The 12,149-nt window shown below is 48.6% G+C and overlaps 1 long non-coding RNA gene across 1 annotated transcript; it reads right to left on the reverse strand.

The window, feature by feature from the left end:
• Window positions 1–1,274: 1,274 nt before the first annotated feature.
• Window positions 1,275–11,911, reverse strand: LOC111733208. The gene is made up of 3 exons (XR_002777897.1): window positions 11,646–11,911; window positions 6,608–6,693; window positions 1,275–1,636 (listed from the first exon to the last, which is right to left on the reverse strand). It is a non-coding gene; the product is annotated as an uncharacterized LOC111733208 (long non-coding RNA).
• Window positions 11,912–12,149: the final 238 nt, after the last annotated feature.

Here is a 12,149-nt window from a genome sequence, read left to right on the forward strand (position 1 = left end):
AGTCCAGATGTTGGGAGTTCACGCCCTCTTTCCAGGCCAGAGCTGTTCTGCTGTGGGGGGAGGGGCAGCATTATGCCTAGTGGGGCCTGCACCCCCTTCTCTCCCTGCACTCTGTTCCCCGGCGCCCCCAGGGAGGGTGAGCAGGAGAGAGTGGCCTCAGATCTGAGCCATTGCAAGTGGGAAGTCGTCAGGCAGGGAGCCCCTGTGTTGAAGAAGTGGGGCTTGCAGACTGACAGGAGAGGGGGTAAAGGGCACGTGAGGATCCTGACAGATATTCGCAGGAAGAGAAACATGTATGTGTGCGTACACGCCCACACGCACAGAGGCCCCGGGAGAAGCCGGAGAGACAGGCGCGGGCCAGGGCGCAGGCTCTGGGGGCGGCCGCAGGGTCCGAAGCACAGCGCGGGCCAAGAGGAGTGGTCTTGGGCACGGGGAAAGATGGTTCTTCTTTTTCCAGATCGAGAAACTACACGGACAAGGTCTGGAGGGGTGCCACACCTGTCCGGGAGTTACCCCGGTATGGGAGCGGGGGACAAGGGAGAATCAAGGGGCTTCACTCCATCGATCATATGAATTGTTTTACAATAAAGAGGTATTTCTACATTACTTGTGAAATTAAAAATAAACTTAATTAGACCCGACGAGCAACACAGACAGCAGAGTAGTTCAGAGAAGGGCCAGGGAGGTACAGGATTCGCAGAAGGGTGGGCTGGGGTGGGACTCGATGGGGTGAAGGCGCATCAGAGGGAAGAGCTGAGGGGGTAAAGAGAAGGTGTGGCAGGTCTTGAAGGCAGCGAGAACCCCAAGGCCAGAGCCAGGCCCTTGTGAGAGGAAATGGCAGCTGAAGTCACTCGGCCCAGCAGCTCCAGAGTCTCTGGGAGGCTTGTTTAGCTGAGCAGGCCCCACCCCCACCCCACACACAGAGTCTGAGTTAGGAAGGTTTGCTGGAGGCTCTGGAATTCCCATTTGTTTAAAGTTACCCCAGATGATTCTGATGGGTAACCAGGTAATGGGTCCACCTGCGTAAGGATTCTGCTGGGGGCCGGGTGCGGGAGGGGGGCCGCCACGGGAGAAGGGCGCCAGGTCTCACCCCTCACCCCCACCCCCACCCCCCGCTCCAACCAGGGCCGCTCAGCATTTCTGTTCTTCAAGCAGAGCAGCCAAAAACCTGGATTAATGGCTAAAAAAAAGTGTGAACACTTCTAGGACAGAATAAGAGAATGGAAGTGGTTGTGTCACTTCGAAGGAAACTAGATTGTACTCAGCGTGACCGTGTTTCTGAGCCGCCAGGCAACTCTCCAGAGGCCCTAAGAGAGAAGGCCAGGGTAAGGGGAAGAGAAAAGGCAGGACCGAGGGACATCTTAGGAAAAGAGGAAATGACTGACTCTGGGGGTGGGGGTGGGGGGGCACAAAGGGTGATGGAAAAGAGAACCCCGGCACCCCCAGAGCTGGGCTTTGTCACAGGGACTTGGGGTGCTCCAGAGGCAGCCGCACTGCAGGCAAGTGTCCGAGTTAGGGGTGATGGGAAACGGCTGGAGCCCTAGGCCAGGGTACATCTGCTCTCACGGCTGCCTTGAGGATGCATGTGTCCTGCTGGGGAGAGGGTCGCAGGAGACCCCTGAGCCACTTTAGGGACCTGGAAGACAGTAAAAGGAAGCGTGAACTCAGTGAAAGTTCAGGTGATGTGCAAGCTTTCCCATAAAAGGGTATTCTCCAGGTCACCTTTCCTTGTGACAATGGTGTGAAGGTCTCAAGAAATCTTTCCCCTGGGAAGGCCTGGGACAGCCCAACGCCAAGGTGACAACAGGGTAAGCGATAGTGGGGTAGAGCACGGGAGATCCTGATGCATCTGCTGACCCCGACCCCTCCTATAAAGGACTTCTCACCCCAGAGGTCAGGCTCAGCATCCAGGCTCCAGTAACCTGTAATCCAACCTCACAGCTCCTTCCTGGGAGCCTGCTGCCTCCTCCTCTGTCAACTTCTCTCCACCGTGTCCTTTCCCATCGCCCGGATCTCACTCAGCCCAAGGTCCCAAACACCTCGGAACAGGAAACCGAAGGGGAAGTTCCTCTCCTTGGGCCGCAGGGCCAGGGAGGGGCTGAGTTAACCCCCGGACTCTCCCTAGCTCAGAATATGCCTGATCCCCTGTAATTTTTATTAACCATTTGTTTCATTGTTTTAATTAATCTGCCTATTCACATCCTCCATCTTTCTCTTTGGCTTCCTGTACTTTATAAAAGCCTTTTGAGATTAAGGATATTTGCCTCCGTTGCCACATTTTTTTGCAAAATATATTTTCTAAGTTTGTCTTTTTGTTTTGTTTGTTTTGTTTGTGGTTTTTGACATACAGAAATTTTTCATTCAAAAATTAATCTAGTAGGCTTTTTTGTTTATTTCTGTCTTGGGTGAGGCATCGATTAATCTTTTCAGGTATAAACAGTAAGAATAGAAAGGAATTTTGGTGAAGACGGAAAGAATTTAATCTCCAGGAGGACAGGTTGAGTATGTGAGGCCCCAGTTCACTAAAGGTAGCTACTCCGGGTTCAAGCTGGAACCTCTGTTGGTGAGGGAGGAAGGGAGGGACTGAGGGAGGAAGAAGGAAAGAGAAGGGGGGCAGGGGGGGGGAAAGAGGGAGGGAGAAGGAAGAAAAGGGACAGAGGGCAGAGGAACCTGCATAACAGGGAAGGACCGGGCCAGACCCAGTGTGTAGGTGAAAGGTGTCTCTGGATCGTGCTGTCTGATGATAGGACAGGAGGGAAGCCTGCCGTGGCCAGCGAGACCAGATTATCTCATCCAAAACCAACACAGTGTGTGAAATATGGAGAAGGGGACAGGACCTACGCACGGGGGCTGCCCCTGAACCCCGCTGAGATCACGGCTGTCCACTAGACAGGCAATCTAAACACCACTCTGGAAGTTCTGCCTAATCACAAAGTCACAGAGCAACACTAGACCGAGGTCCAGCCCTCAGTTTATACTCATCCCCAAGAAGTGAGAGGCACTGCCCAGGAGTCTTTCTTGTTTTTCTTTCTACACTTTCAAAGACTCCAAAGCTGCCTTTGTGTTCCTGTTTACCAAGGAATTTTGAGAGTCATTGAAAAGTTGGTAAACCCGTCTTTCTCCTACATCCAAAAGTTGAAAAAAAACCTCCCGCATGGTTTATCTGTGAAATTTAAAAATTATCCTCTAAATTTTCACATTGTGTGTTTAGTGTTTGCATTGTTGAATTTGAAAACAAAGGTCAGAGGCCTTCTTTGTAACTCACTATAGACATTTCAAAAGAACAATCTTTGGTTAATACTAAGTTACAGAAATAGATTGTTTGGTCACTGGCTGATCACAATGGAAAAGTCAAAAGGTTTCAGAGAGGAAACCAAAGGAGATAAGGGGTCTAGACTTGCCCCTCACAAGAGTGTACGTGTCACCGAGATGTGACTGGAAATTTGCGGGGCTAGCTTTGCACTATCTAAATCCCGGTGAGCATTTTGGGGTGTGGATGAGCAGGCTCTGTAGTTAAACAGCTGTTTCTGACTTGAAGGCTTTTCCTGGTGGACATACTCGCAGGACAAGATGGTCTGCTTTGGGCAGCCTGTTTCCTGCGATTCTGCCCTTATGAAAACAGCCTGAGTGCGACCCAGGGCCCGGCATTCTGCGTTGCTAGGCAACGCAGTGTGTCTGGGTGTGTCCCCTCAGCACTCGCTCTCCTGCTAATGTCTGTGGGTACAGTCTGTGTGCATGCCGGCTTCTGGGCTGTGACTGTCCCCACGTGCTCAGGTCTGTGACAGCCCTGTCCTCTAATCGCAGTGAATACATGCACAAAAGCACAAACACAGCCTTGCTGGAACTCTCCCAGACACTGCCACGGGAGGCTGTGGCTAAAACTGGAAGTTTCCATGTGACCAATGGTGGGCTGACCTCTCTGTGTCTGAGTATTGGACTATTCAAGGCTCTAGCAAGACCCGCTGGTGGCCAAGGGTGGAACTGGCCCTTCCAGGAGCACTGTCCCTCTCTGGGGGCTGGCTGTGGGCATCAGGTGATGGTGCAGGCCAGACACTTCTCACCATCTTCACGGGAATCTTTTGAATTCGATATTTGGAAGCAGCCCAAAGTCTCCTGGAACCACAGACAGTGATCCTTCTAGGCACAAAGGAAACGTCTGGGACTGTAACAAGGCAGACCTGTGAGTGCCTAAAATTGGTTCTGAAAGGAGTTTTTCAGAAAAAAAAATAAAAAGACTAAAACATTTTGAACGACGAAAGCAAAATTGTTGAAATAGAGAACTTTCTAGGCTGATTCCTTAGACTTCTGTTCTACCTAGATTTTTAAGAGATCTGTTTTAATACCGTAGAGGTGAAAAAATGGATTCTTTAAGGAGAGATTCATTCGCGCCTTCGCACAGGGAGGTGCAGACAGAGCTGGGCCGAGAACCCAGAACGGGCTCCTGAGGGTCCCCGGAGGGTTTTCCCGGCCTCTCTGTTTCTGTTTCTGTTTACATCTGTGTGCGTCTCTGGGCGTGTCCGCTCCGGGTTTGCACATGCAGGCTCTAGGCGTGTCCCCTCTCTGAGTGGCTCCGAAGGCCGGGTTTCTCCATGGCGGGGAAATTCCAGGCCAGATCCCGCCTTGCTGCGGTGAGACAATATTTCCTTGGGAGGAAACCGGCTCTCGGAGCCAGAAATGAAACAGTTTCCACTCCTGGAGGTGCGGAGGGAGGCGGGAGGAGGGCCTCGCCACGGGAAGGCCCCCCTGGAAGGGAGCCACCCCAGGGCCCACAGGCCCCTGGCTCCCAGAGCCTCCAGACTCGGTTTAAATTTAGACCTTCTATTCTGGTCCTCGCAGCTGGCCTCACCCGTAGCCCTACAGCTGGCCAGTCTCCCCAAGCACGACTCCTGGGTCCAGCGATGGAATGTGTAGTAAGCTCTCTCCCAGAGGCAAACTATGTTCTAGTGACTGTTTCGTGGAGCCGTGGGACTGTGATGAAGAGAAGAATGGAAGAAAGATCAGAGCCAGAAACATCCACCACCCCAACTCATATTTCCAAACCTGGGACCCCTGTATACACGCCCTGAAATGTGTTTGTACCACAGGCCTCGGTGGAGAGTCGGCCACGTGAGCGACTGCGATGGGAACTGACTCAGGCTCGTTCATTTACTGCCCAGCGGAAATTCGGACAAGAAAAGGACCGATTAAATGCAGTGGGGAAAGTGCTAGGGGGACATGCGGGGGGGATCAATATAATAACATCTCCCTGATTCTCCAGAAGACCCAGGGGAGCAGGCACTTGGATCTGCTCACTGCTGTATCCCCAGCACCTAGAGACGCTGGCTTTTTAACTGAACCCTTGCTATGCGCCAGGCACTGTATTAAGTGCTCGATGAGCATTATCTAATCTTATCCTCATGACCTTGAGTCACAGTGTTCTGTGAACTCCCATGCATGTATGTGAATAAAGAAATCTGTCTTTTCTCTTGCTAATCTGTATTTTGCCAGTTAATTTGCAGGCCCCCAAGTACTGAACATAAGAGGGTGGAGAAAAAGGTCTTCTCAGTCAATGCCAAATTCAGTCTAAAGGGAGAAACACTGGTGGAGCCATCCTTCAGGCAGGAGGGGAGCTGCTGACCCCTGACCAGACAGTGGTAGTCAAGATGGATTTGTGCTAAGTTTTCTTCACCTGATCACTGTGCACCAGAGGACACTATAATTCTGCAGCTGAGTTTCTTTCACGCAAAGCTAACGTACCTGGCATATGCTCCCTCAGCCTCATCAGCATGCTTCCAGCTGAAGGAAGGATCCCGCCAGAAAGGGCCACTGCCCTAAGCAGCAGGTTGGCTGGCCACAGAGGGCATGTGGGCACTTAACTCTGTGGAATTCACCATGAGTCATAGTGTAGCCCTGAGCTCTGGGGGCCAGGGGGGCGTCCCTTTCGGCAGGACTGACTCACAGTAAAAAAAACTCCTCAAGCACTGATATAAAAACCAGAGAATGCTGTCTTCTTATTTTACAGAGACGCCTGTCTGGCCAACAAGATGCTCACCTTGGCAGGTCTGGACTGTCTCCGCCCCCACCGTGTGTTTGACAGGAAACTGCACTGCACTGGGGAGGCTGCTGGGTGGGCCTGGCATCTGTCAGTGTATCTCAGTGGCCCAAAGTGATGAAAGAGTCGGATGTCCATGAGAAGAAGGCCCCTGCTGGCCATGCAGATTGTTAGGACAAAGCACGTATTCTTCAGCTCAAAGTTATTCAAAGCATGACATGGAAACACTGATCAACTTGGCACTGCTCTGAGTGGGGGAGAAGGAATCCGCCCACACAGCCCGCCCCTGCGGAGCTCCAGGGGGCAGTCAGAACCCTTCTGACCTATCGGCATCTTTCTGAGGTGTCACTGGCCAATGGCTGCTGGCCTGACGGACACCTCTGGTAAGAGAAGCTGGGCAGGAGAGCTGGTTGGTTGCAGGAGGGTTCAACATTAAGAGGGAGTCATTTATTGTAAAGAGCCCCCAAGGTCAGCTTGGAAGGGTAAAGTGGATATCTATCTGTGGATAGACAGAGATCCTGGATTTGGGGACACCCCAGATAAAGTCTTCTACCCAAAGACCAGCACATCTCTGACCTCTCTGCCCAAAATTTTGCCACGTAGTCATTTTTCGGATTAAGGCCCTATGGTCCCGTGAGGCCGCTTTTGAAATGCAAAGCCACCTAAAGAGGAACACAGAATTATTTAACTCGGTACCCCTGGAATTTTGGACATGAGTAAATGAATCCAACAGTTATCCTAAAACTTCTGGCTCTGTCTAGGTACTCCTGTTTCTGCGGAAAGGCATTCTTTTTCAACACACCGCTTCGAAATGACTAGGGAAATAAATAAAAGGAAAAGAACAAAGAAGCTATTTGCACATAGATAAGGAGCAATTTCGAAGAAAATATTGTTAAATTAAAAAAGCCAGGTGCAGACCAGGTGCCTAACGTCTTAATATTTTAAGTAATAAAGGACAGGGTTCCACATTCATTTGGGTTGTAAATGTGGCAAACAGCTCTGGAAAGAAAGAGACGCTGGTAAAGTTTGAGGCTGAGGGACAGGGAGGGAGATAAAACTTTTCACCGCGTTCTCTTTTCAACTTTTGAACGATGTTGCATGTGCTCGTGTATCAATTCAAGGAACTATATGCTTTAAAAAATGCATTTGCCCTAATATTAAACTGCAGATGCTTCTGCCTCTAGCTCTACCACCCAGCTCTGTGCTCTGCCAATAACCCGCTCCCACGTCCTCATCACGGGCCAGGCAGAACTGCACGTCCACAGCCTGGGGCCTGAGGGACTCTGGCAAGGGACCAGGTACAAGTGGGATCGGCACACAGGGTCCTCTGGCAAGAGTCTGGGGCATGGTCCGTATCTTCACTTACACCTCATAATGTTCCCAGAAGGAACAGAAGGACCATAAGCCACCGACCCCAGCTGGTGGTAGCGGGTGGTCGGCCTTCCGAGGAAGGGTGCTAGCCACACACCGCACACCAAGAGAGGGCTGGCAGTGTGATTGTGAGGGCAGGGACACCCTGGGCAGGCTTCTTCATCTTCTCTGTGCTTCAGGCCCCTCTGGAGTCTGGTGAGGCCTCTGGACCCTTCTCAGAGTGAGGTTTTTAAATGCATAAAGTACCCGGGATTACAAAGGAAGCAAATTATTCTGAAATACAATTGCCATGTGTGGTTGGTAATTCTATATTAATACAACAAATCAGGACCAGATTCTGATTTAATACATTAATAAATAGTAGGCCTGATAACTACTATGATTTTGAAGTCATGATGAGTGAGGGGGAGCAGAGTTTGCCACCCCAAAATATGCCTTTGGGATATTATTTTAAGCTAGTTATTTTCAAGAAACAAAAGACTCAAGAAGAACCTTTGACCTCCCCTCTAACTGCCTAAAAGAATTTAGATAGAGGGCCTGCTCCAGGAAGGGAGCTATCATCAAAGATAATTATAGTTTAAGATGAACCAGTGTGTGTGATAGACAAGGAGAAACCTAGCAAGACCCAACTGATGGACGTTCTCTCTGCATCCCATTGTTAAAGATGGCCTAGCAAACATTTGTTTCCCAAACATTTGCTTTTCCATCTCCATGCGAATTGCTTCCTGCCCTTTGAAGTCCCAAACCACAACCACTTCACCCCTTCTCTTTGGCTCAAGGTAGCATATAAACCTCAACTGCTTGATTTGTCCTAGGGTCTCATTTTCCTATGGAGCCCCGTATATACATATATAATAAATTTGGTCATTTTCTCCTGTTAACCTGTCTCATGTCAATTTGATCATTAGACCAGCCAGAAGAATTTAGCAGGGTAGAAAGAAAATTATTTTTCCTCCTCCACATGAGGGTAGATGATATTCAAAATATCTGCAACAACTGTGGTATGATATAAAAATAGCTGTGACTTCTACTGGTGACAGAGTCCCAGGCACTGCCTATATAATACTGTGGCGTGATGCCTACGCACACAGTGGAAGGAAATGCCAGATTTCAATCAAAGATTAGGGAAAATAGACGTATAAATTTTTCCCATCCAAGTTCACCTGCTCCCAGAACCTTAAGTGCAGGCTACAGATTTGAGGGGTGACAGTCTTGAAGAGGCACCAAGCTAGGAAGAAAGGATGGATTTCTAGACCATCACCCCAAATCGGTGTTTACTTTTTCCATTCGAAGTTAGTGAGAGACCTGGAAGGCATAGCAGGGGCAGGGGAGGTAGAGGGAGGCTTGGGGACTGGTCTGGGACACATTGCCTTGGCGGAAATTGGTGTGGTGTTTGTAAGGATGGATGCCCCACCTGACATTTCCAGGCCTCCCAGCGACAAAAGAAAATTTGGGCACAGCTGAGAGAATAAGTGAGGGCTCCCCTCCCTTCTCATTCCTTTATCTCCCCTCCAAGGTCACCCCATTTCATTTCGAAGGGGTTCAGAACGAGCTTCCCCAAAATGTGCCACTTTGGCATGTGGACTAATTTGAGCTGAAGGTCACGGAGACCCAACAGACTCAAGAAAAACTTTTACCTCTACTTTAACTGCCTAAAAGAGAGCCTGCTACTAGAGAGCCTGACCAAGGAAGAGAACTATCACCAGAGATAAGTACGAAGAGTATGGGCCAGGTGTGGTGGGCTGAGGGGAGCTAGGCAGTGCCTAGACATCAGGCTTCTCTCTGTGTTCCCTGTCTCTGCAGACATGGCAAACATTTGTTTACCAAACGTGTGCTCTTCCCATCTTCCTAAGGATGGGCTTCCTCCCCTTTGAAGTCCTAGATCCCTACCACTGCTTCACTTGAGTAGAGAGGGTGTGAAGTACTTGACCTAGAGAGCCCCCTACCCTCCTGAGCCTGCTCCTTTGGATTTCCACAGCCTTTCAAAGTTCATTAAAATGTGGCTGCAGATAGTTCCTGGTACTCTAAATATGAGCTAGACTTCCCTGGCCCTTACTTCTGGTGGACACTGGTGTCACTTCTATCAAGACTGGCAGTGTTTGGAGACAATTTCATCATGCCACTAGTGCCAGCTCCCCAGAGTGAGCCTTGTCATCCCATGCCTGGCCCCACCAAGTGATCTGGAGAGAGTGGGGGAGCGCAGCCATTCTGCCCCATCCCTACCCTCCAGGAAGTGCCTCTGCTGCCTAGGCAAGTATACATTTCTCAATCTGCCCATAAAACCAGTTTGCCCGGGTCCTCTTTGCAAGATGGTTCTGTAAGGGAGGAAAAATTAACCTTTAGATTCTTTGGCTGGTCTAATAATCAAATTAATATAAGACAGTAACGGAAGAGAAACAAATCTAATTTTGTATATAGGGGATCCCCACAAAAATGAGACCCAAAGGGCAGACAGGTAATTGAAGCTTATGTGACATTCCGAGCTAAGGGGTCGGAGTCTGGGGAAACACTGGAGAGGAAGGCAAACTTTCAAAGGAAGGCAGAGGAGAAGTTTGGAAAACAAAGGTTGCCGTGTTATGTGTTACGTAGATAAGCTTCTTAGGTAAAAGGTATCTCTGGCAATAGCTCTCCTCCTGTACTGGCCCCTTTCCAATGTAAATTTAGTTTGTTGAGGGGGAGGTAAAGAGCTTTTCCTGATAATCTGTTGGGATCTGATTGCCTTTAGCTCAAATACGCCTCATGCCAAATGTTTGGGGTAGTAAATTCTGCTCCCCTTCGGGTCCTACCTATTGGGTGTGTCTCCCTCATCCAGCAGCGAAACAAAAGCCATCCGTCAAGAATCAAAAAATGAGAATAAATGTTGAGGTAAATGGGGAATCATACTCTTCTACTTTATTGTATGTTGACATTTTACATAAATTAAAAAAAAATCAAAGCCATTTGTTCTCAAGGTAGAAGAGAGAAATATATATCTCTCTCCATTGGTTCGTCATCCTAACAAATTGGGAAGTCGGCAGAACTACGAAATCTTAAATGCCTAAGAAAGGTGTAGAAACCGCTATCTTCAATTCATTCCCTACTTACAGACAGATGTGATTGTAATCCATCCCATTTTAGAAAGGAGCCATGTAGCCATTTGGAAGGTTCTGGCATAAAGGTCTGTGAGCTCACTATGTAGTCTGCAGGGAGTTCTGCATCTGCCAGCCTTTTGTTCTCCAGAGTTAACGACTGGCCCTTTGACCAGGCACTTTTCCAAGCCCTTTAAATGTACTAACTCATTCACTTCAATCCTAGAGAATTGCTATTACTACCCTCACATATGAGAGGAAAATGAATTATAGAGTCATTTGCCCGGGTCACAAAGCCAGCAAGGGGAGAGCCCACTGATCAGCAGCCCACTGATACTGCAGGCACCATGCTTCTCACACTGTGGCCGAGCCCCGAGCCACATCCCCTCACAGATACAAGACTCTTCTTCTCACGAGGCCTATCCACACCATGGAATATTATTCAGCCATAAAAAGGAATAGAGCGCTGATACCTGCTACAACCTTGAACTTAAAAACACATGCTAAGTGAGAGAAGCCAGACATAGTGAGCACGTGTTGTACATTCCATTTATATGAACTGTCCAGAATAGGCCAATCCACAGAGACAGAAAGCAGGTTACGAATGGGGCTAAGGAGAGGGGCAAACGGGCAGTGACTACTACCGAGTCCAGAGTTTCTTTTCGAGGTGATGAAATGTTCTGGAATTTGTGGTGATGTTTGCTCAACTTTGTAAATATATCAAAAACTACTGAGTTACATACTTTTAAAGGGGTAAATTTTATGGTATGTGAGTTACATCTCAAAAAATAAATAAAAAGTCTTTTGAGCAGTTTCAACAATCTGGTCTAAGGAAAAAAATATTTAATTCTAGTAAACCAAAGCTAGTGAAGGATAGCAGACTATACCACTCCCACGTATGCTACTTAGGCATAAGGATTATTCTGAGCTGAAGGCAACTGAGAAGAAGCAGATACAAGAAAAACTCTCTGCCCTCCTTCTATTTGCCTAAAAGCAGGACATAAATTTACAGAAGTATTCCCCTTCCCCTCTCTACAGGGAAGGGCAGAAGTTAATCACCAGAGATACTCTAAATCCTCACCAGCCTGGAGATGGCATGGGAGGAAACTACATAACAAACCTTGCTAAAACTAGCCCTACCTACCATTAGTCCCCCCACCCCCACCCACATTTACCTTCGCATACTTTGCCACCCTGGATATCCAAGTCCTTTTCCTTTGTCTGATCCCTTCTCTAAAAATGTATTGTTCTTTTGTTAAGATGCTATAATAAGCCCAAGTTCTAACCACCCCTTTGAGTTACTCATCACTGGGTGCTCCCATGTGTGTGATGTGCATTTTAATGAACTTCTGTTTTTCTCTTGGTAATCTGTCTTTTGTTAGTCTAATTTATAGGGCCCCAGGCAGAGAACCTAAGATGGGCAGAGGAAAGATTTTTTTCCTTCTCCTCCGTCCTATAGAAATCTCCGTCCTATAGAAATCTCCGTCCTATAGAAATCTCCGTGGTCTGGCTCCTTTCTGTGTCTTCAGTTCCTGTCACTCCTGGCCCCTAAGCTCCCATGCCCAGCCTTTTTGGAATTCTTTAGTTTTTCAGCTTTGATGTGCCTTTTCCCTCCTGAGTCTATGAGAATGCTGGGCTCAGCTGAAGCGTCACTGCCTCCAGGAAGCCTCCCTGGTCTT

Source organism: Pteropus vampyrus, unplaced genomic scaffold (genome assembly GCF_000151845.1).
Source record: "Pteropus vampyrus isolate Shadow unplaced genomic scaffold, Pvam_2.0 Scaffold539, whole genome shotgun sequence".
Classification (NCBI taxonomy): domain Eukaryota; kingdom Metazoa; phylum Chordata; class Mammalia; order Chiroptera; family Pteropodidae; genus Pteropus; species Pteropus vampyrus.